The sequence below is a fragment of the Mya arenaria genome, chromosome 8 (genome assembly GCF_026914265.1).
Source record: "Mya arenaria isolate MELC-2E11 chromosome 8, ASM2691426v1".
NCBI classification, from domain to species: Eukaryota; Metazoa; Mollusca; class Bivalvia; order Myida; family Myidae; genus Mya; species Mya arenaria.
Window position 1 is genome coordinate 38,569,155 of NC_069129.1, and position 7,491 is coordinate 38,576,645.

Consider the following 7,491-nt stretch of genomic DNA (forward strand, 5'->3'; position numbering starts at 1 on the left):
TTTGTTTTGAGTTTTGTTTAAGTATAATAACTATAAACCATAGAAAAGCACATATTTTTCAGACAGAAACGGATTTTTCTATGGTTTATACTAGTAGTTTATAGTTATTATACCTAAGCAAAACTCAAAACAAACACATTTTTTCATTACTCACAAGTTCATAACATTTGTCTTACTTGAGTCATGGTCCATAGCATTATCAGTTGATAAATACATTTACCATATTTTCAGGTTTAATTCGTGCTATTTCATAATATTATTTATAAAAATGGAATCAGTCTTGTATAAGTGTCGACAGTCATGTTCCTCAAATACGAGGGCCTTTCTGCGGACATGTAAGTCGTTTTACTAGTGTGATTCCTATCCAATTTTGAGGAGCATATTCAGTGTGTGTATATACCACGTGATAAATTGCGTCATAAATGCTACGTCGGAAGGCACTATTTTGCCTCGAATGAAGACTTTAAACAAAGATAACTTTCCTATTTCTTCACCATTTAAAATGAAACAAAGCGCAGTCAACGCCGCTTACGGAGCCCCGCCTTCGATCTTTTACCAGAGTTTGATTGAGAGTTTAGTTTCTTAAAACACTTCGACAAACCTTTTCACAAGACGGCCGTCTGACGGACCACTGTCAAAACATTATTTTGAAAACAGGTTTGTCGAAGTGTTTGATGAAACTAATCACCTTATCAAACTCCGGTAATAAAACGAAGGCGTGGCTTTTTAAGCGGCTTAGAATGTCCCTTGTTTCATTTGAATTGGTGTAGTAAAAGGAAAGTTATCTTTGATTTAAGTCTTCATTTTAAGCAAAGTGTTGCCTTCTGATGTAGCATATATGACTAAATTTATCACGTGGTATACACACACTGTATTAGTTGCACCAAAGACCTGTTAAACAGAGAACGACACAACATTCATCTTTAAGACATTTTAGTGGCAAGTAAAATCAGTTAATGGTAAACATTTTCTACACGGCACAAGTGTCATAATTAACAAACTATCAAGTGTCAAGGGTCAAGATTTATGCTCAGATAATGTATTTGTGACAAATAATTATGAGGACTGTTAATTTTTCAAGTGGTCACATCAAGTGTGGACGTTCGCGTACATTTAGATAAAATTCACCACTTGTAGTGACCAACTTGGCACTAATGGGTTATATGTGAGCGTTTGTGGTGCTTGGCCGAAGATCTATGGTCCAATTGGGTCAGAATATGGTCAGTTTCGGTCCGGTATATGGTCCGTTGATGGATGGACGTACGGACAGGCTCGCACCTGCTTGCTGACCGCCTCGGTGGTCACTATGTTCCCACGATTATCGACCTTAGAAAGATTTAACATCAAAGGTTTATTTCTGAAACAAATATGGACTGTCACATGACCATAGTAGTATTGTCTTTCCTTCTGTTAGACTGTTGCCAGTCTTGAGACTGTCACGTGACCATAGTAGTATTGTTTTTCCTTCTGTTAGACTGTTGCCAGTCTTGAGACTGTCACACAACCATACTAGTATTGTCTTTCCTTCTGTTAGACTGTTGCCAGTCTTGAGACTGTCACATGACCATAGTAGTATTGTATTTTCTTCTATTAGACTATTGCCAGTCTTGAGACTGTCACATGACCATAGTAGTATTGTATTTTCTTCTATTAGACTATTGCCAGTCTTGAGACTGTCACATGACCATAGTAGTATTGTCTTTCCTTCTGTTAGACTGTTGCCAGTCTTGAGACTGTCACATAACCATAGTAGTATTGTCTTTCCTTCTGTTAGACTGTTGCCAGTCTTGAGACTGTCACATGACCATAGTAGTATTGTCTTTCCTTCTGTTAGACTGTTGCCAGTCTTGAGACTGTCACATGACCATAGTAGTATTGTCTTTCCTTCTGTTAGACTGTTGCCAGTCTTGAGACTGTCACATGACCATAGTAGTATTGTCTTTCCTTCTGTTAGACTGTTGCCAGTCTTGAGACTGTCACATGACCATAGTAGTATTGTCTTTCCTTCTGTTAGACTGTTGCCAGTCTTGAGACTGTCACAAGACCATAGTAGTATTGTCTTTCCTTCTGTTAGACTGTTGCCAGTCTTGAGGCCCTTTCAACAAGAATACTAGGTTTCTCCCAACAACCCGAGATCGCACTCTCGCGTATTATCGTGCCAACGAGAGTTATTAGTATAATGTTGTCATAACTTGTTTCACAATTGTTGTATAATAAATTAATTTGTCAATTAACCAAACATGTTGTCGATCTTAATTGTAGACTGAAATTATTTTAGAGTTATAATTTCGTTATTTTGCTACATAATTATTTGTTTAAATGGCCAGTTCAAAATGTGGAAATTTAAAGACTCCCCTTGTTACAATTTGCTACATTTATAAAAAAAATGAAGCTAAGCCGAATTTTGGTAGAGTCGAAATCCGATGTGAGGTTTGTCCATATCAACTGAGTTTGAGTAATGAAAAAAACGTAGGATGTGGCGAGTTTTGGTATTTTCTATCAAAATTCGACCCGTCGCTTCTAAAATACGGCAAAACAAAACTAAGACCTACGATCATCGAATTAAAACGGACCTCCACCCTGTCTTAGTGGTTGCTCTTTTATTCTGATTGTTGATTGAACGTGATTCTTTGGTCATAGAAATCAACACTAGGTCTGCCTCATTTTAATTAAAACCCTGCATAAATAACGTTTTCGGGAAAAAAAAATATTTTTCGATGCCTGACCCTATAAAACTTTCAAAATAAATATGGATTACCGGAGTGTTTCCCTTCAGCTATCAATCACAAAAGCAAATCTATTTACAAAACATGATTTAGTTTTTCTCACAAAAACTGCTTAAATAATTCATTACATCATTTCATTTCAAAACTCTGACAGTATCTCTTTACATTGGCTATGAACGTGAAGGTCACAGAGTAGACTGGAGATAAATCGACCGCTCATTGTTAATTAGAATTACGAGGATTTACGGGATGTCCGGACGTCTATGTGTCCGAACTTATCAAAAACTTTACGCTCGGACGCACCGCGCAATTAGTCAAATACGACGCTACGATAAACTGAATTGTTATATTCATGGGGAACGGAGTCGTAAATAAGTTTTTAAGCTGAAACAAGATTAGTTTGTGTTTTGTGTTATCTTTTTTATGACTTGTTCTGTTTCTAGTCATTTTGTAATTCCCAAATTTGATACAGAATAGGTAGACTGGTACCTTGTTCTCCTTTTTCCATTATTGTTTAACGAATATCAACAAGGGTACAAGTCTATAGATGGGTGACTATTGAGATAATGCCGAAATATTTTTAACAGTAGCTAATAATTAAGGTAAGCAGACCAATTAAGTGTCATAACTCAGTCCAACCGAGGCATTCCAGTTATAACAATATTTACCTCCCTTGTCATATTAAGAGCAACACGTGTAATGCTATAATATACACAACAGTTAGCGTTAGGGTTAGGGTTAGGGTAAGAGTCTTTTGGTCATTATTGCGCTGAAAATGGTCATTATCGCCCTGGAAAGATCCCAGGTGGTTAATATTGCGCTTGACTGGTTATTATCGCCCTGGTTAGAGTCTCTTGGTCATTATTGCGTCGAAAATGGTCATTCTTGCCCTGGAAAGATTAGGGGTGGTTAATTATGCCCTAGGACTGGTCATTATCGCCCGGGCAGTATTGCCCTCTATTTTATGTTGTTGTTTTTCTGGATTTTCGAGTCCGTAATCGTAATCAGCGTTAAAAATACCCTAGAAAAATGTATCCCCACCCTTCCCCGGGGGTAAAAAAAGATATCTTTATGACCACTTTTTTGGGGGCGAGTGTCATTTTTTTTTTCTGAGCACAGGAATTTACTGGCTGTTTTTGCTATGGCAGTTATTTTTGACGCCCTTTCATATAAAAAACCCGATGAAGATATCTCTAATAATTTTCGAGCTGTATGGGGGTAGGGGGCCCCGGAGGTGTTTTGGTTAAGTCCAAAAAAATATATAAGAGTCGAAATTGGGGTTTCTAAGGTGTTCAGAAGTGTTAAGAGACGTTAAAAAACTAAAGTAATTTGGTCGCTTCTTTAGTGGTTGACTTTCTATTGCCTCAGGGCTAATCAGTTTGGGGCGATACTAACCAATTCAAAAAAAAATACCCGTTTTTCGCGAATAACTTTTTTATTATTTGAGATATGGTGAAACGTTTTTCAGCTTTGAGTTAAGCATAAAAACCGACACCAAAATAACCACATTTGTCGAATTTTTTTTCGAAACCAGAGTTTTTGCAAGGGTCATCTTTTTGGTTACTTTGTTGTTGGTTTTGACGCTGAATTTAAATCTGAAAACCGTTTTTTGATATCTGTATCCGTTCCACCGGAACCTGTGGGCGGGTGGTTTTTCACAAAGTGGTTAATTTTGCCCTGACCCATATAACTTTTTATTTTTTAAGATTTGAAAAAAACGGACTTCATATTCGTTCTCGGCGTCGTTAATTACCCTATTTACCCCTATATACCAAATTTTTAGGCGATACTTAAAATACCCAACAACATGAACTAGGGGTTTCTAATGTTTTGTTTTTTTTGCGTCTTTAGAGACGCGAAATATCTGTTACTAGAGTGTTTTGTTGCTTCTTTAGCAGTTGACTATCTCATACGCTAGGGCTTATCAGTTCGGGGCGATACTAACCAACCCCCAAAAAGTACCCATTAAAATAACCACCTTTGTCGATTTTTTGGATTTTTTGCCTAACCTCAGAAGTTTTGCCAGGCTGGGGTTAAAAAATAAATATTTTTTCATGTTTGTTGCTATTTAGTAGTTAGTTTTCACGCTGAGGCCAGATATGAAATCAGTTTTTTGATATCTGTATCCTTTCCACCTCAACTTATGGGGTCAGGGGTATCAGAATAGTGGTTATTTTTGCCCTGACCTATATAACTTTTTCGGTGTTTGAGATATGACAAAACGGACTTCATTTTAGTGCTTGGTGCATTTATTTACCCCTATATCAAAGTATTTGGCGATATTATAGTCCAAAAATTGATCCCCCATTTTGGTGAGCGCGTGTTGGTATCCGATGTACAACCCTTCATGCCCTGTGAGCGCGTGTTGGTATCCAATGTACAACCCTTCATGCCCTGTGAGCGCGTGTTGGTATCCAATGTACAACCCTTCATGCCCTGTGAGCGCGTGTTGGTATCCAATGTACAACCCTTCATGCCCTGTGAGCGCGTGTTGGTTATCCAATGTACAACCCTTCATGCCCTGTGAGCACGTGTTGGTATCCAATGTACAACCCTTCATGCCCTGTGAGCGCGTGTTGGTATCCAATGTACAACCCTTCATGCCTGCTGAGCGCGTGTTGGTATCCAATGTACAACCCTTCATGCCCTGTGAGCGCGTGTTGGTATCCAATGTACAACCCTTCATGCCCTGTGAGCGCGTGTTGGTATCCAATGTACAACCCTTCATGCCTGGTGAGCGCGTTTTGGTATCCAATGTACAACCCTTCATGCCTGCTGAGCGCGTGTTGGTTTCCGATGTACAACCCTTCATGCCTGGTGAGCGCGTGTTGGTATCCGATGTTCAACCTTTTTATGCCTGCTGAGCACGTGTTGGTATCCGATGTACAGCCCTTCATGCCTGCTGGGCACGTGTTGGTATACTTGGATAGAGCTTGATGTGTACAGAAACAATATGGAAAGATTATAACGGAAAACAAAAATGCTTTTTTAACATTAAAAGATTGCAAAATAAATCCTTTCACGTCCGAATATTTACACCTCAACTTCCATTCCTTAAATGAACTGCCTTTCGGCAATTGCGTTCATCAATCGATGAACGCAACATCTTCGGATATGTTCGGATCGTAATTCATTGCATAACAATATACATAAAAGCTATTGATCTTGTTATTGGTTGTATTGTGTCTGCAGGTCCCGTAAAATATAGCTCAACATTTTTAAAAGTGTTAGTTTCTTACATTTTAAATATATTGGCACCAGAAGTGTTTCAATTTTACGTTTTAAAGTGATTTCAAGTAGATCATTTCCCGCGTTATTGTGACGTCATTTGAAAAAAAATGTTTTCGGTTATAGTCGGGTCGTTCTATTTACCGAATGTGTAAGAACGGGTTACTGAAAGGTTTTCTTAAATGAAATGAAGTATTTTTTTAACAATTCTTGAATGAAATAATGAACTATTGGTGTAAATATAAGGAATGAATTGCGGGGTTGATGTCATTATCGGGGTAATGAACGCAATTGGGTTGGTCAAAGTACGCGTGGAGTCCTTCGGACTCCACACACATTGACCAACCCAATTGCGTTCATACCCCGATAATGACATCAACCCCGCAATTCATTCCTTAATTGAAATTTAAATAAAGAACTAAAACACCTAAGATATTAGGTTATCTGAGCCACAATTTCGATCATTTATCTTATATATTGGAAAATAATTACTACCCTTGAAAAGACGTGTTACAAAAATCATATGATATTATCCAGTATCAAAATTCAACATAAAGTTGAAAACAATGGGGAAATGATAAAATCTACATGTCGCAATCTGAAATAATTCTACATATTAAAGAGGTTTGAAGTTACGACCAGGGGCTTGAAAACAATCCTGCCATACAATGGAATGAAAACCAATTCGGCCATTCCTTGGACTGGAACACAATTCTGCCATATCATAAGCTGGAAAACAATTTTGCTATACACCTTGGGCTGAAGAACAATTCTGCCATACCTTGGGCTGAAGAACAATTCTGCCATACCTTGGGCTGAAGAACAATTCTGCCATACCTTGGGCTGAATTGCCATACCTCGGGCTGAAGAACAATTCTGCCATACCTTGGGCTGAAGAACAATTCTGCCATACGTTGGGCTGAAGAACAATTCTGCCATACCTTGGGCTGAAGACCAATTCTGCCATACGTTGGGCTGAAGAACAATTATGCCATATCTTGGGCTGAAGAACAATTATGCCATACCTTGGGCTGAGGAACAATTCTGCCATACTTTGAACTGGAAAACAATTCTGCCATACCTTGGGCTGAAGAACAATTCTGCCATACCTTGGGCTGAAGAACAATTCTGCCATACCTTGGGCTGAAGAACAATTCTGCCATACCTTGGGCTGAAGAACATTTCTGCCATACCTTGAACTGGAAAACAATTATGCCATACCTTGGGCTGAAGAACAATTCTGCCATACCTTGGGCTGAAGAACAATTATGCCAAACCTTGGCCTGTAGAACAACTCTCCTATACCTTTGGGCTGAGGAACAATTCTGCCACACCTTGGGCTGAAGAACAACTCTTCCATACCTTAGACTGAGGAACAATTCTGCCATACCTTAAACTGGAAAACAATTCTGCAATACCTAGGACTGAGGAACAATTCTGCCATACCTTGAACTTGAAAACAATTCTACAATACCTAGGACTGAGGAACAATTCTGCAATACATTAAACTGGAAAACAATTATTCGATGCCTTTGTC